This window comes from Macaca fascicularis, chromosome 3 (assembly GCF_037993035.2).
Source record: "Macaca fascicularis isolate 582-1 chromosome 3, T2T-MFA8v1.1".
Taxonomy (NCBI): Eukaryota; Metazoa; Chordata; class Mammalia; order Primates; family Cercopithecidae; genus Macaca; species Macaca fascicularis.
This window is the reverse complement of record NC_088377.1, coordinates 200,461,673-200,488,354: the sequence shown is the minus strand read 5'-3', so window position 1 is coordinate 200,488,354 and position 26,682 is coordinate 200,461,673. Positions and strand designations below refer to the sequence as shown.

Genomic DNA, 26,682 nt, shown 5'->3' with positions numbered 1-26,682 from the left:
TTTGAAAAAGGAAGGAAAAGAGGAATAAATAAAGGAAGGAAAGTAGAAGGAGAGAAGGAAGGTAAGAAGGAGAGAGGGAGGTAAGCTGTTGGTGGAACTGTAAACTATTCAACCATTGTGGAAAACAGTGTGGGGATTCCTCAAGGCTCTAGAACTAGAAATACCATTTGACCCAGCCATCCCATTACTGGGGATATACCCAAAGGATTATGAGTCATGCTGCTATAAAGACATGTGCACACGTATGTTTATTGCAGCACTATTTACAATAGCAAAGACTTGGAATCAACCCAAATGTCCATCAGTGGCAGACTGGATTAAGAAAATGTGGCACATATACACCATGGAATACTATGCAGCCATAAAAAAGGATGAGTTTGTGTCCTTTGTAGGGACATGGATGCAGCTGGAAACCATCATTCTCAGCAAACTATCACAAGAACAGAAAACCAAATACCGCATGTTCTCACTCATAGGTGGGAATTGAACAATGAGATCACTTGGACACAGGAAGGGGAACATCACACACCAGGTCCTATTGTGGGGAGGGTGGGGGGAGGGATAGCATTAGGAGATACACCTAATGTAAATGACGAGTTAATGGGTGCAGCACACCAACATGGCACATGTATACATATGTAACAAACCTGCATGTTGTGCACAGGTACCCTAGAACTTAAAGTATAATAATAAAAAAAAAAAAAAAAAGGAGAGAGGGAGATAAGAAGGAGACCGGAAACTTCTGAAGTCCCCCCCTTGTTGCTGACATTGAGCGGCCCCTCTCCGAGCCACATGCACCTTGCAGGTTTGTGTTTGTGACCAACGGACCAGACCCAGTGGCTGAGCTGGGAGACTGAGGCTGTCTTCCGTCTGTCACATGCAATAACTTAAAAGTGCTGTGCAAATACAGGATGTAAGAAAAAGAGGAATGTAGCATTCTCATTCTGCAGTGAAATGAGTGAGAAGGCTGAGTGATATGACTGATAAGTGGTATGACTTGCCTTAAAACACATACTCATGAGCTCAGGGCACCCAGAACCTCTCACTCATCTATCCGTTCATGTATCCAGCGCATATCCCTGGAGCTTCTCCTGCAGGCCAGCGTGGGGAGGCCGTAGCCAAAACACGGCTCCTGTCTTCAGGGAGCCTGTGTCTTCCCTGGGGAACAAGGAGGTAAACAGGTCACAAAGACGCAGAGTAGCTGCTGAGGGAGCTAAATAAAAGCACGGGAGAGGAGCCTCTAACTGGGGAGCTTTTCCTGGGAGGAGTCCAGTGAGCTGAGCCCTAAAGGACCGGAGGAAGTCCGCCACACCAAGGAGGAGGGAGGCCTGGGGGAGCCTGTCCCTAAGCAGGGGGCAGAATGCACGAAGCCCCTGAGGCCCATGAACTCCGTGACTCTGTGGACTCACAGCCAGCCCAAGCCCGGGTGGGCACGACCGGGCTGGCTCCAGCCTCCCTCAGCTCCACCACCCTGTCTGCAAGGAGCAAAGAAACCCCAAAGCACTTTGTTGTCTTAGTAAACACAACAGATGACTCAGGGCATTGAGCCTCTGATTATGATAATTTGTAAAAGTAATAGAAGCACATTTGAGAAAATGTTGAAAATAAAACGGGAAAAAGATGTATCTTTAATCTTATCACTGAGCATAGTAAACATAGCCATTTAGATATATTTCTTTATATCCTTTCCCATATACAAAAAGATTTAATCGTAGTTTATGTACAATTTCATAACTAGATTTTTCACTTACCTTTATAATCACTGGTGTATTTCATACCCGAGGGCCAGCACCACGGCTTGCAACCTGGGGCTCAGCCTCCATCTTCCCGGATGCAGCGCTGTGAGGGACCCCTGGGATTTGACGTGGAGGCAGGGGTTGCCTTCAGTCTTGCAAACTCACTGAGCACGTGCCAGGTCTGAGCCAGGCGGTGGCAAGAGAGACAGGTGATGTCCCAGTGGCATTGACATTCCAGCATGGAGTCAGACAAATCAGGTTTTTAAAAGTGACAGAAACTAAGCACGAGGATTACAACATGCAATTTGCTTTGTAATGAAACTACCACAGGATTGTATCAAATGAGATGATAAAGGTTTTATAAATTTGAAAGCCAAATAGAAAATTAATATGATGATTTTTATTAGAGACCTAGTTCATTTCTAAGATATTTGATAATATGTTTAGACTAAAATTGTCATAAGAAATATTTAATATTAATGGAAACTTACGTTTATTACAGAAGTGGTAAGGAGCAGCAGGCTGGGTGACCTTTCCTGCTGATTTATTACCTTGTAAAAGATTCCAGGAAGTATTTTGAAAACACCATTTTCTGGTCTCTTTAAAGCACATACACTGGGAAAGCGGCCAAGATGCAAACTCTGGGAGGATTTCAAATATGTCCCCTCGCGAGGACGTAGAAAATGGCACATTCTGTCTTTGATCCCCAAAGAGGAGACAAAGTTGTTTTAGAAAAACTGCTTCTCTGGAATTTAACCAGAACAAAGTGCCCTTGTCAAGGCTGGTTCAGCAAAGCGATGGAGCAGGCCAGGTTTGTACTCACACAGATGAGCCCTCTTCTTGTGGCTGTTTGTCACAGTTTTCTCACTTTCTGATAAGATTTCCTCAACTCAGCTGCTTCTGGCTTCAACACATGGTCATTTCCTGTTTATTTCTTTTAATTGAAACTTCGGTTTTTTTACATACTCTCATCATTGTTCATGCAAAGCCTGCTTTAAAAAATTAATTTAAACAATTCAGCAACTACCTACGAAAGTTACCCCAAACGAAAAGTAGGACATTGGAAAATAACCCATATCTGCCTGAATGCCCCCATCCCTCCCCCTCCCTAGATGGCTGATGTCTGTGACTGGGCTTCCTGCGCATATGTGTCTGTCTCATAAGTATGTCTCTAAAAATCATGTGGCTTCAGTTTTAGTTGTGTGAGTTTTTGTTGTTGTTGTTTTTTAATATTTCAGGATTTTCACTTGCCAGGCAAAATTAAATTGTTAAATTGTTTTTCTTTCTTTCTTTCTTTCTTTTTTTTTTGAGACGGAGTCTTGCTCTGTTGCCCAGGCTGGAGTGCAGTGGTGCGATCTCGGCTCACTGCAAGCTCCACCTCCCAGGTTCACGCCATTCTCCTGCCTCAGCCTCCTGAGTAGCTGGGACTACACACGCCGGCCACCATGCCCCGCTAATTTTTTGTATTTTTAGTAGAGATGGGGTTTCACCGTGTTGGCCAGGATGGTCTCGATCTCCTGACCCCGTGATCCACCCGCCTCAGCCTCCCAAAGTGCTGGGATTACAGGCGTGAGCCACCGCGCCCGGCCTAATTGTTAAAATTTATGCATCTGATTGCATGTCACTGTTTTCTTCACTTGGAGTGCTGTACAACAACGTATGGTTTGAATGTGCAACAATTTATCCATTTTTCTGTTAGAAGTGATTTGAATTGTTTCCAGGTTTTTGCCTTCCTGTGAATGAAACATTTTCGCTGATGCCTTTGGCGCTCACAGGGAACACGAACGCTGCAGCTCTCAGCGAAGGGACAAGCTGCTGTCCACAGCAGCAGCTCCAGCTTTCTTCCCACTAGGAATGTGCATGGGGTCCATGCAATCTGCATCTGCCCCTTTGCTTGGAGCCATCAGATGTCACTACTTTTTTCCACTTAAATGAGAGTAAAATGGTATCTCTGTGATTTGGACTTGCATTTTCCTGATCACTAAGGATGTTCGGCCTCTGCATATATTTGTTGGTTATATGCTCCATTTTTTGTGAACTGTGTGCTGCCTTTTGGACACTTGTAATTGAATTATCAGTCCTTTTCTTATTGATTTATAATAGCTCTTTGGATTATAGACACAAAGCCTTTGTACATTTTGTGCTGAGCATATCTGTTTTTATTTTGTAATGTGTTTCCAATTTCTTTAAGGTAATTTGATTTTCTGTTATTGATAACACTTGTTATTTAAGACGTCTTTGACTACATCAAAGTGTGGAAGAGTTTCACCTGTATTTCCTGTTTTCATTCTTCCTAATGAAACCGAGCAGTGTCAACGCGTGCATAATTTCTGCTGCATTCTCAAGGTGCACTGGGCAGCAGTTTGGAGTTGCTATGCCTTACGGAGGCCATATGCTTTTAAAGATTTTTACCTAACATGGAATGAAAGATCTGGATCCTCAGTTGTGTGATTTAAGGTATCAGCGTAAGTGGAAAACATGTCGTGGAGAGCTCCTCCCAATGTCTTTCTGTTTACTTGGTGAAAGTGCCCAGTTCCTTGGAATGGGTTCTCCCAAAATGTCCAGGGCCCTCTGGGCTCCTACAGGATGTCTTAGCAACTGTTGGCACAGACTCATTCCTCTTCCATGAGAAACCTTTTCTTGGACTAAAACAGGGTAAGACGTGGGATCATCCTGCTCTGACTGCTCTTGCTCCAAAAGCAGCAAAATTCCTTCTTGCTGTGAAGAGCTTTTAAAAATATCAGATACGAGGCATTATTCTGATTCATCCTAAAAGCAAAATTACTCTGGAGTAGATAGATGCCCTCACTTCGATAATAAGTATATTGCAACCATGAGAGGAAAATAAAATCTCAGACCCCAAACTCACCATGCCAAAAGGGAAAGTTGAGTTTGGAAACGGAGCCACAACAACTCCCTTTTCTTCTGTTAAACAGGGACCTCCCCGGGTGGCCTCTCTCATCCTAACAGTGTAAATCAACACTTTCTCTTTGTGAGTGCAGGACAATAAATCGTCCCACCGCCCACCCTGAGATGAATGCTTGTTTGACTTCTTCCTCCACCCTGTGTACACTTCATCTGGTGCAAAGTGCAGATTCACCGAGAGACAGCCACATACGCGGCTGTTCCTCTCCCCTCCTCTTACCTGCAGCTTGTGGATTCACTGAGCACTGATCAAAGCCTCACAGGAATGCAACTACTTGTCTGATTTTTTCCACAGAACCTCTCTTTTTTTCCTTTCCTCCTTCCCCTCCTGCCTGCTTTTCTCCTTTAGATATTGAGGCCCTCAAAACCCTCTTTGGAAAAAGTATGGGCCACAGGTCCTACTGCAGTCTATCTCTTTCTCCTGAGTACATCCTCAACCTCGGCAAAATAAACCTCTAATTTGATTGAGACCCGTGTCAGGCACTCTTTTTGGCTTATACAACATGCAGGCAACTTGCACTATGATTGGAAAGAAATAATGTTGGTGTCAGTCATGCAAAGCCTTCCATTCTAAAAACAACACACACACTGCTTTAGTCACTTCCAACAGACAAAAAGAAAGAAGTCCAATTTACTGACTAAAAAAATGAAAGCAGATGGATTGCACCTGGGTAAAGTGTTCCTTGACTAACAAACCAGGAAATTCCAGGCTGTGTTAACATCCACGAGAGGCAAGCGAGAGTTCAGACCCAGCCTGCTGCCCAGATCCCGGGAGACACTGTCCTTCTTTCGAATGTTTTCACATTTTTTGAAGTTTAACACAAATAAGAAAATGCCCAAAGTAAACACAAGGCACTCACTCACGTGGTCACCACCCTGGTAAAAGCATGCGACGTTTTCCAGGCAGAGCGTGTGCCCACCATGCCTGGAGTAGTCTAGCTCTGCCTGGCTCTGAACTTCATGGATCGGAAGGGAACAGTGTCTTTGGGGTGTGGCTTCTTTGTTAGCCCGCGTTGCAGATGCTGTAATGATCCACTGAGACCTCCCTGGGTTCTTGCAGCTGCGGGAAGCATGGTGGGTCGGCAGAGGGCCTGCGACTGCCAGCTGCCCTGGGGGACTGCCTGGCAGGAAGACGCTGCCTTACCCAAGGCCACACCCTTTTTCCTGGGCTCCCTACATCCATTGACCACTCTAGATGGGAGCGAAAGGCCCACATTAAGGACCACACTGGAGGATCATTACGGCTTCAGATCTTCTATAGTTCAGCTGAGGCCTCTGTTGAGACTGCATTCCAGGCAGATTCTTCCTTTGCCCAACCCTGCTTCCCTCCCTCCCACAGGTGCACTCCTAAACGAACCTCCAGCGTAATCATTTCCATGTCACCGTCTTCCCAGGAGCCCAGCCTATGAAGCCCACGCCAGCAGTGGTAAAAGAGGACAGATACTGGGATGTGACCTTGGAGCTGAATCACCTGCCACCAGTGACAGGTGCCTACTGCAAGGTGAAGCAGCGACTGGCCCTGGCCCTAGGAGCCATGCCAGTGTCAAAACTTGGACCAGAGGTCAGTGGGGATCACAGACCAGCAGGTGTGATATAAAAGACATTTGAGAAATATGGGGAAATAATTAGCAGGGCCCAGAATCTCATGGCTGCTGTCAACTTCGATGAACCCTTTGAAGGAAGTGATTAGTCAGCAACTAAAAGCTGAGTGTGAACCCTAGAGGGCTCCCAGGAGCAGTAAAAGGGCTCTCAATTTAAAAAACAAAAACAGCTCTCATCTCCTATAGGTGGAAATCATGACCCATCTCAGGACCGGATCTCAAAAGTTGCAGCTCCCAAGAAGGGCAAACCCTCAACCTCACTGGGTTTGCTGTGCCAAAGCCAGGCCCAGAGATGAGGGCGAATTTGTCAGCTTGGAAGCACTCGCATGGAATATAGGAGAGGACCCCAGGCAACGGGGAAACCCCACTGGGCTGGCCCCTATGCGGGAAGCGGGAAGCTCTGCAGCAAGTGAGGCAGAAACTCTGTGCCAGCGCTTCCCTGGAGGGTGCTGATGTTAGGGGTTCACAGGCTCAGGGAAGTGGGCTGGGGCAGACAAGCAGCTGGAGAACTGTGAGCCCCAGCGTCTCCATCAGCTAAGTCTGCTGTCAGACACCATGGACTCGGCGGCCTCCGCAACAAACATTTATTTCTCACAGTTCTGGAGGCCAGCAGCTCTGGTGCCTGCTGTGGGTGCCTTCTCCCCGCGGCAGGAGGGAGAGAGACGGAAAGAACGCTGGTTTCCTCCTCTTCTTATAAGGGCGCTCATCTCATCATGGGGGCCTTACGCTTATGATCTCATCTCAACCTAATTACCTCCGAAAAGCTCCACCCCCAAATATCATTTACGCTGGGGATTAGGGCTTCAATCTGTGAATTTGGGGACATCCAGGCCACCGCACATGGGAAGCCCCAGGGGCAAGAGAAACGTGGCTCCCCGTGCCCGTGCAGGCTGGGCTGCCAGCAGCAGAGTCTGTCACCGAGGGAGGCTTTCTGACAGCCGTGGGGCAAAAGGACCCTGAACAATACAGCCCAGATGGCTGCACTTCGCCTTCAGGAGCCTGGTGGATGCAGTTACCTTCATCCCTGACAAGGCTGGAGTGGCCTTGAGGGAACCTGACCCCCAGAGGGTTAACAGAATAGTGTCGCTGGATGCAAAACAGATGGGCAGTGAAAAGAGGAACTAGAAAAAGGCACTACGCAGCGCACGCAATGAAAATAAATCAAGGAAGATAATGAAACAGGTCATGGTCACTCCAGCACAACTCAGGGACTCGCCCAGTTTCCAGACTCACACCAGTGAGGGGACGATTGGAAGGAGTCGCCAGGTCCACAAGAGAAAGGAGCGTGACTCTGGATGGCGAGTGCCCATGGTGCTGACTCCCCAGTGCTTCCCTTCTGCAGGTGATTGCACCAGAGCAAAGGGATAATACCCGGACTTCTCTCTCTCTCTCTCTCTCTCTCTTTCTTTCTTTTTTTTTTTTTTTTTTTTGAGATGGAGTCTCTGTCACTCAGGCTGGAGTGCAGTGGTGCGATCTCGGCTCACTGCAAGCTCCGCCTCCCGGGTTCATGCCATTCTCCTGCCTCAACCTCCTGAGTAGCTGGGACTACAGGTGCCCGCCACCACGCCCAGATAATTTTCTGTATTTTTAGTAGATACGGGGTTTCACCGTGTTAGCCAGGATGGTCTTGATCTCCTGACATCATGATCCGCCTGCCTCAGCCTCCCAAAGTTCTGGGATTACAGGCATGAGACACGAGACACCGCACCCAGCCAATACCTGGACTTTTCAAAGACCCTTTAGCACAACCCCTGAAGTGGACATTTATATCCAATGGTCCGAAATGTCATCGTGGCTCTTCTGTTAAAATGGGGGCACTTTGAGGCTAAGCAGCTAATAGAACCTTGACCCAGGTCCAGGTCACAGTGAGTCCACTGGATGCAGAGGCCACTTGTTCATCATCTCCTAGGTCCCTAAATGTATAGTTGGAATGTACTTTCTTGGTAGGTAACATAACCTCCATGTTGCTTCCTTCTCTGCCCGACCCTGCTCCTTCTCCTCTCCTTCCACTTGTGTTGATCTAAAGAGCTCTCCCTAACAACTCCAGCATGTTCACCTCCAGTTTTTAATTACAGATTAAATATCTTTAGGGACCCTAGGGCTACTCAGGCTTTCTATTTCTCCTTGGGTTGTATTTGCTTAGTTGCACATTTCCAGTAATGTGTCCATTATACTTAAACTATCATGTTAATCTCTTTTACCATTTCTAGTAGCTTCTCTTGTAAATTCCGTGGTATTTTCTATCTAGACCATTATGATTACTAGAAGTAGTGCCAGGTTTTTTTCCTGTTCAATGTATGTCTTTTATTTATCTTTATTCCTTTTTGCACTTACTGAGACTTCCAGTACAATGTTAAATTGGAGAGTACAAATGGACACATATCATGAATGCATGTTGATTTTTATCAAATGCATTTCAGCATCTATTGGTCACATGGTTTTTCTTTTTTGTCTGTAATATGGTATGTTACACCATTTGTAGCATTACTGTGTTTGATTATAACATAATATGATACATTACATTGTTTGATTTTCAACTTGAATAAGCTTCATATTCCTGAGATAAAACTAACTTGGCTTTCATGCATCTCCCTTTTTAAATATAGATTCAATTTACTAATATTTTGCTGAAGATATTTGCCCATCTATTCATGAGGTATATGGCCTATAGCTTTATTTTCTTGTCTTTTTCTGATTTTGGCATCAAGAGAATGCTGGCCTTACAAAGTGAATTTAGAAGGGTTTTCTTTCCTTTTTCTATTTCAGGAAAAGAATGTGTAGAGTTGATATTTTTTTCTTTGAATATGTGGTAGAATTTCCTATAATCACCTGAGCCTAGAGTTTTCTTTGTTGGAAAATTGACTACAAATTCAATTTCCTTAGTGATACAGAGTTATTCAGATTATCTTTATTTTCCTGAATGAGATTCAGTAATTTATATCTTTCAGGAAATTGATCTATTTAATCTTAATTATCAAATTCATGGGCATAAATTATTCATAGTAACCCCTAATTTTACTTTATGTAGGGCCTGTAGTGATATTCCTTTATTTAGTTCTGATAATGGTAATTTGTGTCTTCCCTCACTATTTATGGACCAGTATTGCTAGAGGTTTACTAATTTTAGTGACCTTTTCAAAGTATAAGTTTTTGATTTCATTGATTTTCTTTATTGTTTTCAATATTATTGATTTATGCTTTTTTATTTTTCTTCATTTTCTTTTGTGTCTTCCTCTTCTCTCTTTAGGTAAAGTTATTTCTCCTTTTCTAATATAAACATTTAATGCTAGAGAATTTCCTTCTAGTCAGTCATTGCTTTAGCTAGATCCCACAAGTTTTGACGTGTTTCATTGTTATTTTTATTTAGTTCAAAATATTTACTAATTTATCTTGATAGTTCTTTATTGGTCCATGGGTAGCTCAAAGGTACGTTGTTTAATTTCTAAATATTTGAAGATTTTTCATCAATCTTAATATTATTCATCTCTAGTTAAATTCCCTCATTGTCAAAGCATATGCATTTTGTGTGACTTCAATTAAATTCATTTTAAATTCATTAAGGATTGCTTTATTCCCCAGAATATGGCCTATCTTGATGAATGTCCCATCTGTGCTTCAGAATATGTGCTGGAGATATCTTGAGATACCTATTCTGCTGTTAAGTCATATTGTTTGTGAAAGGACACAAAGATAGATGTGTACCCGCCCCCCACCCGCTACACCCTTGTTCTGCTCTCTAATCTTTGCACATACCAGAGATTTCGTAAGTTCTGTGAGTACCTGGTTTTCTGCACGTACCAGAGATTTTGTTTTGCACATACCAGAGATTTTGTAAGTTCTGAGGCAAGGTCACAAGACGTGTTTAAGTAAGATAAACTCTTGCTGCCATAAACCTGCTCTCCCGCCTCAAAGTTTGAACCAAAATATCAGAAATGGCGGGAACCAATCATAGTTAGCCAAATCGCCTTGTTCAAACACTAGCCAATCATATATCTGATTTGTATAATAACTCTATGCCCACTTTTCTTAGACTATATAACACTGCTCGGAGCTCAGTGGGGGAGCTCTCCTGCCCATCTCGTTTCACGAGCGAGGGAGAGTTCCAGGTTCGAACCTGTAATAAAGATCCTTGCTGTTAGCTTTGACTGTGGACTCTGGTGGTCTTCTTCGGGGAATAAACGGTCTGGGCATAACAAATGGGGGCTCGTCCGGGATTTCCCCCAAGCCCACCAGACCCCCAAGTCAATGGATCTTAATCTGTAGGTAAGCCGGCTTTGTCACTGTCTCTGTCTTTGTCTCTGTCTGTCTCCCTGAAATTTCACGAAATCCGTAATCTGTAATCTGTATTGGTCTGTTTTATAAGTGGCATGGTCTTGGTGGACGCGCTAAAAGACAGCCACTCGGGACTGGTGGGAGACGTCCCCCAGTGCCCATCTGGGGGCCTCCATCCTTGGTTGCCCCATCTGACTCAGGTCGGAAGTCCGACACGCACTCGCGAAGGCTCATCGTTTCTCACTGTCTGTCCGTTATTGTTAAGTGTTAAGTGTAAGTCCAAAACGAAACATAAAACCTTTTCTTCCCCTTCCAGGACCGGACCTGTCGGATACTCCCCTCTGCTTCACACTCATTTTCATCCCTCCTTCTCTTTGTAGGAGCAGTCCAAAGATGGGCAACAACCAGAGCACGCCGCTCTCACTCCTTGTTACCAATTTTAAGGATGTGAAGGCTCGGGGGCATAACTTAAGCGTAGAACTAAAGAAGGGAAAGCTAGTTACTTTCTGCCATTCGGAGTGGCCCTCTTTCGGCGTAGGGTGGCCCTCTGAAGGAACTTTCTGTCTCTCTATTATTACTAAGGTAAAAACTAAGATTTTCCTGCCAGGGCAGTCAGGACATCCTGATCAAATTCCTTATATTCTAGTGTGGCAAAATCTTGTGGAAGACCCACCGCCCTGGATAACTCCATTCATCCTTGAGCCTTGCAAGGTCCTAGTAATGCGACCTACAAGACAAAGGACTCCCTCTGCTCCCTCGGCCCCTGTGCTGCCAGACAGCCAGGACCCCCTAACGTTAGAACCCACACTTCCCCCACCATATCTGCACCTTATCCCACAGGACCCAGTCCCCCAGGGTGGTGCCTCTGTAGAGGGAAACCGAGAAGCGGAAGCAGCCAAGAGCGAAAGTAACCCGGGGGGGCCGGCCGGCCGAACGCGAGGCCGTGTACTGCGGGACCAAGCTTCCTGACTCCCTGACTCCACCGTAGCCCTGCCTCTCAGAGAAATAGGATCGCTCGATGATACCGGGCTCTCCCGTCTCATGTATTGGCCTTTTTCCACTAGTGATTTATACAATTGGAAGTCCCAAAATGCTCGGTTCTCCGATAATCCCAAAGATCTAACCTCGTTGTTAGACAGTGTCATGTTTACTCACCAGCCAACCTGGGATGACTGTCAACAGCTCCTCCGAATCCTGTTCACAACGGAGGAGCGGGAAAGAATCCAAGTTGAGGCCAGAAAGCTGGTTCCAGGAGATGACGGCCAGCCAACTGCAAATCCTGACCTCATTAACGCGGCTTTTCCTTTGACCCGGCCCAGATGGGACTACAACATGGCAGAAGGTAGGGGACGACTGCTCATTTATCACCAGACTCTAATGGCGGGTCTCCGGGCTGCAGCTCGCAAGCCCACCAATTTGGCTAAAGTATATTCTGTGTTACAAGGTAAGACAGAAAGCCCCGCTGTGTATTTAGAGAGATTAATGGAAGCTTTCAGACAGTATACCCCTATGGACCCGGAAGCACCGGAAAATCAGGCTGTGGTAGTAATGTCCTTTGTAAACCAGGCAGCATCAGATATTAGAAGAAAACTCCAGAAATTAAAAGGTTTAGAGGGAAAGCAGATTCAGGACCTCCTTCAGATGGCCCAGCAAGTTTATAATAATAGGGATACTCCAGAAGAAAAACAGTTCAAGGCAACCAAAGAAATGACCAAAGTTTTAGTAGCAGCTTTCCCCCAGGCAGGGAATGGCCAAAGCAGAAAGCAGACAAAGCAAGGCTCTAGGCAAGGATTAGAAAAGGATCAGTGTGCTTATTGCAAGGAACGTGGTCACTGGATTAAAGACTGCCCAAAGAAACGGAGACCAGCTAACCCTACCTCCGTACTCGTTACCCAGGACTCTGACTAGGGAAGACGGGGTTCGGACCCCCTCCCCAAACCCAGGGTAACTTTGCAAGTGGAGGGGTCCCCAGTTCGCTTCTTGGTCGATACTGGGGCGGAATGCTCAGTCCTAACCAAACCAATTGGAAAAATGTCTAAGAAAACATCCTGGGTGCACAGGGCCACAGGCATCAAAAAATACCCCTGGACAACCCAGAGGACTGTAGACTTAGGAACGGGAAAAGTCTCCCATTCCTTCCTAGTCATCCCAGAGAGCCCCTGCCCTCTACTAGGGAGGGACTTGCTGACAAAAATGGGGGCCCAAATCCACTTTGAGCCAGAAGGGCCCAAGATAACTGATTCCCAAAACAGGCCAATATCTATCCTGACTGTCACCTTAGAAGATGAGTACAGACTCCATCAAGAGCAAAAACCCCCCGATCAGGAAATTGACTCTTGGCTCCAGCGTTTCCCTGAAGCGTGGGCAGAAACTGGGGGCTTAGGGCTAGCTAAACATCGACCTGCCATATTTGTGGAAGTTAAGCCAGGGACGGACCCGGTTCGGGTTCGGCAATATCCTATGCCCCTGGAGGCAAGAGAAGGAATTATGCCCCATATCCGCCGACTCCTAGACCAGGGAGTCCTACGGGCTTGCCACTCATCCTGGAATACTCCACTGTTACCTGTTCGTAAACCCAACAGTACGGACTACAGGCCAGTACAGGATTTAAGAGAAGTTAATAAAAGGGTCATGGACATACATCCCACTGTGCCCAATCCATACACCCTTCTGAGTGCTTTACATCCCGAAAAACAGTGGTATACCGTTCTTGATCTAAAAGATGCTTTCTTCAGCCTTCCTCTGGCTCCCAAAAGTCAAGGACTCTTTGCATTTCAATGGACGGATCCTGAGAGGGGCATCAACGGTCAGTTAACATGGACCAGACTGCCACAAGGGTTCAAGAACTCGCCAACCCTGTTCGATGAAGCCCTTCATGAAGATCTGGGTGAGTACCGGCAGCAACACCCTGAAATAACTCTTTTGCAATATGTTAATGATCTCTTAATAGCAGCCAGATCCCCGGAAACTTGTGTTCAAGGGACTGAGGACTTCTTGAAGACTCTGGGGGAGCTAGGCTACCGAGCCTCAGCAACAAAGGCTCAGATCTGCAAGTCGGAGGTAACTTATCTGGGGTACCTATTAAAAGGGGGGCAACACTGGCTAACCAAAGCCCGAAAGGAAACAGTCCTACGCATCCCTAGACCCCAGTCGACACGGCAAGTGAGAGAATTCCTGGGGTCGGCAGGGTTCTGTAGGTTATGGATACCCGGATTTGCTGAGTTAGCCAAGCCCCTATACCAGGTAACAAAGGAACGGCAGCCCTTCAATTGGACAGAAGAGGCTGAGCTGGCCTTTCAACAAATCAAAACTGCCTTGTTATCAGCCCCCGCGCTGGGGATCCCTGATGTCTCCAAGCCCTTCCACTTATACGTAGATAAAAGTAAGGGTGTTGCAAAAGCCGTGTTAACACAGTGCCTAGGCCCCTGGCAGAGGCCAGTTGCCTATTTGTCAAAAAAATTAGATTCAGTGGCTGCTGGCTGGCCACCCTGCCTGCGGATAATCGCGGCGACCGCCCTAATGGTCCAAGACGCTGATAAACTTATCATGGGGCAAGAGTTGCGCGTTATAACCCCGCATGCCATTGAAGGCGTCCTCTGGCAGCCGCCGGACCAATGGATGAGTAACGCCCGGCTCACCCACTATCAAGGACTGCTGTTAAACCCCCTCAGAATAACTTTTCTGCCCCCAACCTCTTTAAACCCTGCTTCACTGCTGCCAAATCCAGACTTGGACGCCCCGTTCCATGAGTGCACTGAGATACTGGCTCAGGTGCATGGGGTGCGGGAGGACCTGCAAGATCGTCTGCTCCCCGACACAGAACTCACCTGGTTCACTGATGGCAGCAGCTACGTCCACCAAGGCCAGCGGTATGCAGGAGCGGCTGTAACGTCAGAGACTGAGATACTTTTTCAGGATGGACAGAAGCGTTCCCAACTAAGAGAGAAACTGCTCAGGTTGTAGCAAAGAAAATTTTGGAAGAAATCCTCCCCAGGTATGGCTTTCCCATCCAAATAGGGTCAGACAATGGACCAGCCTTCATTGCTAAGGTAAGTCAGGATTTGGCTTCCATTCTTGGGGCAAATTGGAAATTACATTGTGCTTATAGGCCCCAAAGCTCAGGACAGGTAGAAAGGATGAATCGGACTCTGAAGGAGACCTTAACTAAATTGACCATGGAGACTGGTGCTAATTGGGTAGTACTTCTCCCCTACGCTCTGTTCCGGGCCCGAAATACCCCTTACAGACTGGGCCTCACACCATATGAAATCATGTATGGCAGACCCCCACCCCTGGTCCCCAGTCTAAAAGATGACTTACTCAAACCTGAAACTGAAAATGTCTCTGAGCTCCTGTTCTCCTTACAAGCCTTACAGAAAATTCACCAGGAAATTTGGCCCAGACTATGAGAACTGTACGAGGCAGGACCTCCGCCGACGCCTCATCCGTTCCAGCCGGGAGACTGGGTCCTAGTCAAGCGCCGCCGGCAAGAAACTCTTCAACCCAGGTGGAAAGGACCACTGCAAGTACTCCTGACTACTCCCACCGCTCTCAAAGTAGAAGGCATCGCTTCGTGGATCCACTACACACACGTCAAACCAGTGGACCCAACATCCGACCTTCTCGAGCCGTCTGGAGCACCGGTTACATGGACTGTAGACAAAGCTAAGAACAATCCCTTAAAGCTAACCCTGCGCCGTCACCCACATAGCCGTAACCATGTCTAGCTTGCCTATGCTTTTATGCCTTATACATCTGACTCTCCTAACTGCTGCACCGTCTAATCCCTATGTCTGGAGGTTCTGGCTCTATGAGAACAAAACTCACCCCGGGGAAACCCCCCAAGTGGGTAAACTGCTAGCTAGTGCAGACTGCCCCCCCTCCGGGTGCAATACTCCAATTTACCTCAATTTCACTAATTTCCAAATTGCCCAACCGGGGATACCCATGATTTGTTTTGAATATGATCAGACTGAATATAATTGTAAGAATTATTGGTGGCACCAGAATGCAGGTTGCCCATACCACTATTGTAAAATGCACTCAGCCAGGGTATGGGACGAATACCCGAGAAAGTCTAACCTCCTCAGGACTCGCTACCCGACAGGGACTCCCAACATATTCACTTGGATAATAACAGATCCAGGGCACTCCCGGTGGACATCGCCCCAACATGGGGCAGTCTACTACGATGCCAGTAGTAGCTGGCCTAGTAGCCACCTGTACTTGTGGCGGAGTCTAGTCCAGATTCGACCCTTAATCCATACACAAATCCACAGACAGGAAACCAAGCTATCACAAGACTTGCAGCCCTTCTCCTGGCTAACCCTATTACAAGAAGGGCTAGCATTCACCAACCTCACCGGTTTAGGCGACCTGTCCTCTTGCTTTATGTGTGCAACCTTAGGAAGACCACCATTAACCGCTGTTCCCCTTTCCTCCCCACCCACAAACTATATGCCAGATTCTAATTCATCAACAGTTGCAATACCTGATGTAGCCCTGTACCGTGACCCATACCAAGAGAAATACCCCTACTGTTATTCAGCATTTAGTAGCAGCCTCTGCAACCAGACGGCTACATACCCTAATAGCCCCATACGTGCTCCCCCTGGTGTGTTCTTCTGGTGTAATATGACTCTGTTAAAAACTCTGTCCAAAAGCATCTCTGACGGACAGTTGTGCATCCCTGTTACACTAGTTCCCCAACTGACCCTGCTGACCCCGGCAGAGTTCATAGGCTGGGCAGGGACTGCCCCAACTGAAACTGCACGACATAGACGAGCAGTTTTTCTACCACTAATTGCTGGAATATCCTTAACCACCTCTGTCGTCGCAGTGGGGTTAGCAGGAGGGGCCCTACAACACTCCATGATAGAAAACGACAAGCTGTTACAACAGTTCTCTGTTGCTATGGAAGACTCCGCCTATTCCCTAGCCTCCCTTCAGCGGCAGCTCACCTCCCTAGCACAGGTCACCCTTCAAAACCGCAGAGCCTTAGACTTACTCACGGCTGAGAAAGGAGGTACCTGTATGTTCCTCAAAGAAGAATGCTATTTCTATATAAATGAGTCAGGGTTAGTTGAGGAAAGAGTCCAACGCCTACACGAACTAAGCTTAGAAATGAAAAAGCAACAATTCACTACAGCCGCTAACAATTGGTGGAGCTCTTCAATGTTTTCCCTTCTGGCACCCCTTTTAGGCCCCCTAATGTCTTTACTACTTCTATTCACTATAGGCCCCTGTGTGGTAAATAAAATTTTACAGTTTGTCAGAGAAAGGTTTGATACCATCCAACTAATGGTCCTCCGTAGCCATCACCAGCCTCTCCTGCACCCAGAAAGTGAGGCTATATTATAAGACTCTGGAAATCCAAGATTGGACATCCAGTTACTTATGAGAAGGGGGAAATGAAAGGACACAAAGATAGATGTGTACCCGCCCCCCACCCGCTACACCCTTGTTCTGCTCTCTAATCTTTGCACATACCAGAGATTTCGTAAGTTCTGTGAGTACCTGGTTTTCTGCACATACCAGAGATTTTGTTTTGCACATACCAGAGATTTTGTAAGTTCTGAGGCAAGGTCACAAGATGTGTTTAAGTAAGATAAACTCTTGCTGCCATAAACCTGCTCTCCCGCCTCAAAGTTTGAACCAAAATATCAGAAATGGCGGGAACCAATCATAGTTAGCCAAATCGCCTTGTTCAAACACTAGCCAATCATATATCTGATTTGTATAATAACTCTATGCCCACTTTTCTTAGACTATATAACACTGCTCGGAGCTCAGTGGGGGAGCTCTCCTGCCCGTCTCGTTTCACGAGCGAGGGAGAGTTCCAGGTTCGAACCTGTAATAAAGATCTTTGCTGCTTAGCTTTGACTCTGGACTCTGGTGGTCTTCTTCGGGGAATAACCGGTCTGGGCATAACATTTGATTATGTTGGTCAGACATGTAGATCATTACTGATTTTTTCTCTACTTTTTCAATTGATTGCTGAGAGAGAAGTACTGAAATCTCCAAATACAGTTGTAGATTACATCTCACTTCTATCAGTATTTGCTTCATGTACTTTCAAGCTCTGTTGTTAGGTGCATAAACACTTAGGATTATTATGTTTTCTTGATGAATTGACATTTTAATCATTAGGTAATGTCTCAATTTTACCTTCTGGCTTACCCTGTTCTGCAGACTACTTTGTGTGTCATTAATATAGTCACTACAGCTTTCTTTTGATTGATTAATGTCTGCATGGCATATTATGACCCAGCATGTAGTTAGGCAGTATTTATTTATACAAATTGACAGTCTTTCTCTTTTAATTGGTATATTTAGATCATTTACATTTAATGTAAGCATTAAGATATTTGGATTTATTTCTATTAGTTTATTATTTTCTTCTTTGTTCCTTTCTCTTTCCTTTCCTGAATTCTATAGGGCCATTTAAATATTATTAGTATTCTACTTTAACTTATCTTTTTTTGCTATAACTCTTTATATTATTTTTTTACTGGTTGCCCTAGAGATTATTAAATCCCTACACAGTCAACTTAGAGTTAATATTGCACCACTTCAAGTAAAATGTAGAAGTATTGCAGCTATATATGTCCTTTTACCCTCCTCCATTTATATTACATTTTAAAAATATATTACATCTACATATACCTACATTCCCTGAAATTTTTAAAATTTTACTTTCAATAACAGTATATGTTTTAAAGGTCTTAGGAAAAATTGTTTATTATATTTTCCCATGTTTATTCATGAAGTTCCAGGTTTTCTTTTTCTTTTCTACAGCCTGAAGAACTTCTTTTAGCATATATGTATTTCAATGAATATAAAATTCTAGGTGGCCAGTCTTTTCCTTTGGCTCTTTAAAGATGTTCTACAGTCTTTGGTTCTGTAGTTTCTGATGAGAAATTCACAATCATTCAAATTGTTATTCCTCTATATGTAAGGTGTCACTTGTTTTCTCAGCTGCTTTCAAGATTTTTACTTATCAGCTTAAGAAGCTTTTGGGTTGAGGTTATGAAATTTTCTACATTTATTAGTTTGCATATGTTGACCCAACCTTGCATCCCAGAGATAAAGCCTACTTGACTTTGGTGGATAAGCTTTTTGATGTGCTTCTGGATTCAGTTTGCCAGTATTTTGCTGAGGATTTTTGTACCTATGTTCATTAAGGATATTGGCTTGAAATTTTCTTTTTTGTTGTATCTCTGACATGTTTTTGTGTCAGGATGATATTGGCCTCACAGAATGAGTTAGAAAAGAATCCCTCCTCCTCAATTTTTTGCAGCAGTTTCTGTAGGAATGGTACCAGCTCTTTTTCGTACATCTGGTGGAATTCAGGTGTGAATCCATCTGGTCCTGGATTTTTAAATTTTTGGTTAGTAGGCTATTTATTATTGCCTCAATTTCAGAGCTTATTATTGGTCTGTTCAGGGATTCAATTTCTTCCTGGTTCAGCCATGAGGTAGTGTATGTGTCCAGGAATTTATCCATTTCTTCTAGATTTTCTAGTTTATGTGCATAGAGGTGCTCATAATATTCTCTGATGGTTGTTTGTATTTCTGTGGGGTCAGTGGTAATGTCCCTCTTGCCATTTCTGACTGTGTTTATTTGAATCGTCTCTCTTTTATATTAGTCTAGCTAGCGGTCTGTTGTATTAATGTTTTCAAAAAAAGAACAACTCCTGAATTCATTGATCTTTTGAATGGTTTTTTGTGTCTCAGTCTCCTTCAGTTAAGCTCTGATTTTGGTTATTTATTGTCTTCTGCTAGCTTTGGGATTTGTTTGCTCTTGGCTCTCTATTTCTTTTAGTTGTGATGTTAAGCTGTTAATTTGATGTTAGGTTATTAAGCTTCTTAAGCAGATAAACAGCTTCAGCAAAGTCTCAGGATACACAATCAATGGCAAAAATCACTAGCATTCCTATACACTAATAACAGTCAATCCAAGAGCCAAATCGTGAATAAACTCCCATCCTCAACTGCCACAAAAAGAATAAAATACCAAGGAATACAGCTAACTCAGGTGGCGAAAGATCTCTACAAGGAGAACTACAAACCACTGCTCAAAGAAATCAGAGATGACACAAAGAAACAGTAAAACATTCCATGCTCATGAATAGGAAGATCATTAACATGGCCATTCTGCCCAAAGCAACTTGTAGATTCAATGCTATTCTTGTAAAACTACCATTGAGATTCTTCACAGAACTAGAAAAAAAACTGTTTTAAAATTCAAATGGAATCAAAAAAGAGCCCAAATAGCCAAGGCAATCCTAAGCAGAAAGAACAAAGCTGGACGCATCATGCTACTCACCTCTGAACTATTAATGTATTACAGGGCTACAGTAACCAAAATAGCATGATACTGGTACAAAAACAGACACATAGACCACTAAAATATAGACCAATAGAACAGAATAGAGAACTCAGAAATAAGACTGCATACCTACAACTCTATGATCTTTGACAAACCTAACAAAAACAAGCAATGGCGAAAGAATTCCCCATTCAATAAGTGGTGCTGGGATAAATGGCTAGCCATATGCAGAAAATTAAACTGGATCCCTTCCTCACAAAAATTGACTGAAAATGGATTAAAGACTTAAATGTAAAATTCAAGACTATAAAAACCCTGGGAGACAACATAACTGGTACCATTCAGGACATAGGCACAGGCAAAGATTCCATGAGGAAAATGCCGAAAACAATTGTAACAAAAGTAAAAATTGGCAAATGGGATCTAATTAAACTAAAGAACTTCTGCACAGCAAAAGAAACTATCAACACAGTGAACAGACAACCTGCAGAATGGCAGATAATATTTTCAAACTATGCATCTGACAGAGGTCTAATATCCAGCATCTATAAAGAGCTTAAACAAATTTACATGAGAAAAACAACCCCATTAAGAAGTGGGCAAAATATATGAACAGACACTTTTCAAAAGAAGACATACAGGTGGCCTTGAAATCATATGAAAAAAATCTCAACATTACTGATCATTAGAGAAATGCAAATGAAAACTGCAATAAGACTCCATCTAACACCAGTCAGAACTTCTATTATTTAAAAGTCAAAAAATAACAGATGGATGGGGTGTGGTGGCTCATGCCTGTAATCACAGCACTTTGGGAGGCTAAGGCAGGCAGATTGTCTGAGGTCAGGAGTTCGAGATCAGCCTGGCCAACATTGTGAAACTCCACCTCTACTAAAAATACAAAAAAAAATTAGCCAGGTGTGGTGGCACATGCCTGTAACCCCAGCTGCTTAGGAGGCTGAGGCAGGAGAATTGCTTGAACCCGGGAGACGGAGGTTGCAGTGAGCTGATATCACGCCACTCCACTCCAGCCAGGGTGACCAAGTGAGACTCTGTCTCAAAAAAAAAAAAAAAAAAAAAAAACAGATGCCTTTTCCATCTTACACTGTAATAATAAAACCTGTTGGAAGGATTTTAAAATGTTTGCATCATCACAATTTTCCTCTGCATCAACATTTCTGGCTGGGATTTTCAGTCCCGCTAGGGTAATAGGATCCACTAGCTAAGTTTTCCTCAAGGAACTTACAGGACTCTGCCTGCTACATATGATTTATGTCATTCATTTGGCGCTTACCAAGTGTTGTCATATGTTAGGTAGCCTTTAAATCAATGCATGTGTCATCTTTATAAACAATTTGGGGATATTTTGGCCCCAAGTAGCAGAAAAAAGTAGAGGCTTAAACAAGATAGACCTTTATTTCTTATAATATCCCAACATTGGTATAATGAATGATTCATAGCATCCAGGAGCCAGGCCCTCACATTTTGTTGTATTGTCATGCAGGGCTTCCATTGCCAAGATCCTCATTGTCCAAGGTGGCTATAAGGAGCTGGAGTCCAGCCATCGTGTCTCCGTTCCAGAAAGAAATATGGCAGAAGAAATGAGGAAAGATATGCTCTTCCTTTTAAGGACACTGCTTGGAAATTGCACATATATACCATTGACCAGAACTTACTTAGCCACACCTAGCTATAAGAGAGGTTGAAAAATAAGGCTGTATCTTAGGTGACCATATGCCCAGTAAAAAAAACAAAACAAATTGAAACAAAACCAATTTCTGAAAACGAAGGGAAAAGGAATGTTGGCCATTTCTGTCACAAAGGGCAAGATCTATTTTGGTTTTTCCCCACTGCAGTGTGGTTAGTGCACAATCTTTTTATCGAATACAATCGGTATGTAATGCATTTAGAAACTTCCTGAATTAAGTCTAAAAGTTATTTTGGGGGAATTTCACTTTTGTTAGTGGTAATTAGGTAATTTGTCTCTTGAGAACAATTAGAAAATCTGGACAAAAAGAAAAAGGTTTACTTGAAGGTCTCAGAGAGACACCCATGATATGGAGCCAAGATCCAGAAAAATAAAGAAGCCCAGGGATGCTCATCTACAGAGACGCTTTCTGACTCCTGGAAAGGCAAAGACAAATGAAAGATGGGGAAGCTTAGCAGAACCTTTGTTCTGGTCATGAGCCTTTGTTCATCCCTCTGGGATGAAAACTGGAACCTAGGGCCTGCCAAGAAAATGAGTGACTTGCTTAATATAAAGGATGATGCAGAAATAGACCAGCCCTTGCAAAGGCCAAAGCCAGATTAAAATCCTCCCAAACCTCAGGGATGAATTAAGGTGATCTGGGATTGCTAATCCTATTAACCTAGCTGTCTGTTAAATATAAACATAAATTATCTCTGAAGAACTATATCATCATCTTAGGCCTTAAACATTCCTGTATGTTTTTCATATAAAATATACATTCCTAAATTTAAAAATCCCTTTTGTCAAGGAGACATGTGATTCAAAAAATTAAATGATAGACAATAGAAACAGATCTATAAGATCAGTGAAAATATCAGAAAATACTTCATAATAAACATTTTTAATAATAAAGGCAATAAAAGACAAGACTGAAATTTTTGACAGGTAAATTGAGGTAAGATATAAGAAAAAATAAAAATTCTAGAACTGAAAAGTAAAATAAAGGGAACTAGGAACCCAGTGGACAAGGTTAATAGCAATTTAGACAGAGCTAAAGAGACAATTAGTGGAATTGGGAGATAGTTCAGAAAAAATGTACAGAACAAAGAATGATCAAAAGGAATATAGTAAAAAGAAATTAAGAGGCATAGTGGATATAGTGAAAAAGTATGGCATGGCTACAACTGCAATTGCAGGAGAGGGAAGAGAGAATAAGGCAGAAAAACTATTTGAAAAAATAGTGAATTGAAAATGTAAAAGACATTAAATATCAGATTCAAGAGTCACTATGGAGTCTAAATAAAATAAATTTAAAGTCACATTAAAACACACCATAGTATACCTTGCTGAAAGCGATAATAAAGAGAAAAATCTCTCAAGTAGGAAAAAGGAAAAGATGATTATTAAATCCATAATTAGAAGATATTTTACAGAAAAAAACAGGATTTTTTTTTTAGGAAAAAACAAAAGAAAATAGAATGGTATTGCTAAATGCTATAAGAAATAAGAACAACATGAAATTTTATATCTAGTGAAAATCTTCATTGATGAGGAAATTCAAACATTAAAACATCTCTGACAAATAAAACTGAGAGAATTTGTCACAAGAAGGGCTAATTTGCTAAAGAAAATACATAAATTCTGCTTAAATACTTTAAATCAGAGGACAGTGATACTGGATGATAGAATCTCAGAAATCCAGGGAGAAATAAATAACAGTGAAACGAGTGTTTGTGGTAGATCCAAATAATGGTGAACTTTATGTAACAACAACAACAACAATGTCTGGAGAGGTTTAAAATAGATGTACATGATAAAAATAGTATCTTAGTCAGTTTGGGCTGCTATAACAATGTACCATGGACTGGTTGACTTATCAACAACAGAAATTTATTTCTCACAGTTCTGGAGGCTGAAAGTTCAAGATCTGGGTTCCAGCATTGTCCGGTTCTAATGAGGGCTTTCTTTCAGGTTGCAGACCTGAGATACTGACTTCTCATTCTATCTTCCATATGATGAAAACAAAGCAAGCTAGCTCTCTGTCTCACTACCTGATAGAACAAGCAATTAAAACATACCAGGATACAATTAAGTAAATTAGAAGTAATTAACATAATGGAAAAATCATCCCCAAAACATCAAAATACATATTTCTCGAGTACACAAGAAACAGTAATCAAAAAATTATATCTATTGAGTCATGAAGCATGTCAGAACAGATTTTAAGGGCTGAAATTGTATAAAATATTTTTTTATCACAATTCAAATAAATTAGGTAAAATAAAAGAAGGAAAGACATAATTAGAAAATCCCTTTATGTTTATAAATTAAGAAATTTACCTCTGCACTAACTGGATACTTTTTTATTTTAATGAGTCATTTTAATTTTTAATGTGTAATATGTAATTGTGGTTATGTTTGCAAAATAGTTCTTATTTTTTAGAGATGCACAATGTGTGACTATACAGATAAAATTGATCCTAAGTTAATAATTACTGAGGTGAGTGAAGGTGTATGGTGGCTTTCTGTTCTATTTTCTCTCATTTTGTATATTTCTCAAAATATCTGTGATAACAGGTAAAAACACTTTTAAATAAGTGACAGATCAAAACAAATCAAAAGAAATTAGAATATATTAGGAACTGAAAAATAATGAAAATACTATTTATGAAAACATTTCATATGCACACCTAATAAGCATAGCAAAAGCTTTGACAATTGAGCTGATATTGTAATTACCACCTATATAAAGTGAGATAAAATTTTTAGTCTAAACTTAATTAAGTTGATTGCCTGATAAAACAAAATGTCAGTATCTGCAGAGAATGTGACGGAACCCACACTCTCAAAACAGAATAGGCTATATGCTAAGGATACCATTCGAAATTACTCAACATAGTAGGAACCAAAAATACGTCAAATTCTCAATGGAATTGATAATCAACAGATGCCACCCCTAAGATGACTCAGATGTTGGAATTATAAGAGAGACTCAGAGGCAACTGTTGTAAACATGCTCTATGCAGTAAAGATGAACACTTTTGAAATGATGGAAATTTACTTTTGAAAGTATGGAGATTCATAGCAGAGAAATAGAAATTATGAGAAAGAGCCAACTGGATATTTTAGAACTGAAAACTACAAAATTTGAAATAACAATAATAATAATAATAACAATCATATTAATAAAAAATAACCTTATTGGATAGGCTAAGTAGGAAAATGGAGATAACAAGGGAAAGGGTCAGTGAACTTGAAGAGCAATGGAATTTATCCACAGAGAGAAAAAATATATTTAAAAATTATAAATGCCTGATGTGGCTGTTGGACAATATCAAAAAGTGTAATGCCAAAGTGATTGGAGTCCTGAAAGGAGAAAAGAAACAGATTGGTGAAGCAAAAAAAATAGAGAAAATTGTGTCTGAAACTTTAAAGCTTGTGTTTCAAACTTGGTTAGACACACAAACTTGCACAGTGAAGAAGTTCGGTGAACTCCAACTAGGATAAAACTAAAAACAAACAAATCGCATCTTGATGTTACAAATAAACTGCTGAAAACTGAAGATAAATAAAAATATTTTAAGTGTTTCTTTTTCCTTTTTAAAAACTTTTATTTACGTTCAGGGGTACATGTGCAGGTTTGTTACATAGGTAAACTTGTGTCACAGGGTTTTACAGATTAGTTCATCACCCAGGTATTTAAGCCTAGTACCCATGAGTTATTTTTCCTGATTCTCTCCCTCTTTTTTTTTTTTTTTTTTTTAATTTATTTATTATTATTATTATACTTTAAGTTGTAGGGTACATGTGCATAACGTGCAGGTTTGTTACATATGTATACTTGTGCCATGTTGCTGTGCTGCACCCATCAACTCGTCATTTACATCAGGTATAACTCCCAATGCAATCCCTCCCCCCTCCCCCCTCCCCATGATAGGCCCCGGTGTGTGATGTTCCCCTTCCTGAGTCCGAGTGATCTCATTGTTCAGTTCCCACCTATGAGTGAGAACATGCGGTGTTTGGTTTTCTGTTCTTGCGATAGTTTGCTAAGAATGATGGATTCCAGCTGCATCCAAGTCCCTACAAAGGACTCAAACTCATCCTTTTTTATGGCTGCATAGTATTCCATGGTGTATATGTGCCACATTTTCTTAATCCAATCTGTCACTGATGGACATTTGGGTTGATTCCAAGTCTTTGCTATTGTGAATAGTGCTGCAATAAACATACGTGTGCATGTGTCTTTATAGCAGCATAATTTATAATCCTTTGGGTATATACCCAGTAATGGGATGGCTGGGTCATATGGTACATCTAGTTCTAGATCCTTGAGGAATCGCCATACTGTTTTCCATAATGGTTGAACTAGTTTACAATCCCACCAACAGTGTAAAAGTGTTCCTATTTCTCCACATCCTCTCCAGCACCTGTTGTTTCCTGACTTTTTAATGATTGCCATTCTAACTGGTGTGAGATGGTATCTCATTGTGGTTTTGATTTGCATTTCTCTGATGGCCAGTGATGATGAGCATTTTTTCATGTGTCTGTTGGCTGTATGAATGTCTTCTTTTGAGAAATGTCTGTTCATGTCCTTTGCCCACTTTTTGATGGGGTTGTTTGTTTTTTTCTTGTAAATTTGTTTGAGTTCTTTGTAGGTTCTGGATATTAGCCCTTTGTCAGATGAGTAGATTGCAAAAATTTTTTCCCATTCTGTAGGTTGCCTGTTCACTCTGATGGTAGTTTCTTTTGCTGTGCAGAAGCTCTTTAGTTTAATGAGATCCCATTTGTCCATTTTGGCTTTTGCTGCCGTTGCTTTTGGTGTTTTAGACATGAAATCTTTGCCCATGCCTATGTCCTGAATGGTACTACCTAGGTTTTCCTCTAGGATTTTTATGGTATTAGGTCTAACATTTAAGTCTCTAATCCATCTTGAATTAATTTTCGTATAAGGAGTAAGGAAAGGATCCAGTTTCAGCTTTCTACTTATGGCTAGCCAATTTTCCCAGCACCATTTATTAAATAGGGAATCCTTTCCCCATTTCTTGTTTCTCTCAGGTTTGTCAAAGATCAAATGGCTGTAGATGTGTGGTATTATTTCTGAGGACTCTGTTCTGTTCCATTGGTCTAT

At 42.4% G+C, this 26,682-nt stretch overlaps 1 long non-coding RNA gene across 1 annotated transcript; it reads right to left on the bottom strand.

Annotated features, from left to right (window-relative positions):
* Positions 1-220: 220 nt before the first annotated feature.
* On the bottom strand, positions 221-2,609 carry LOC141410020 (uncharacterized). Its single transcript, XR_012433237.1, has 2 exons — positions 1,752-2,609; positions 221-1,158 (listed from the first exon to the last, which is right to left on the bottom strand). It is a non-coding gene; the product is annotated as an uncharacterized lncRNA (long non-coding RNA).
* Between the last annotated feature and the right edge of the window lie 24,073 nt (positions 2,610-26,682).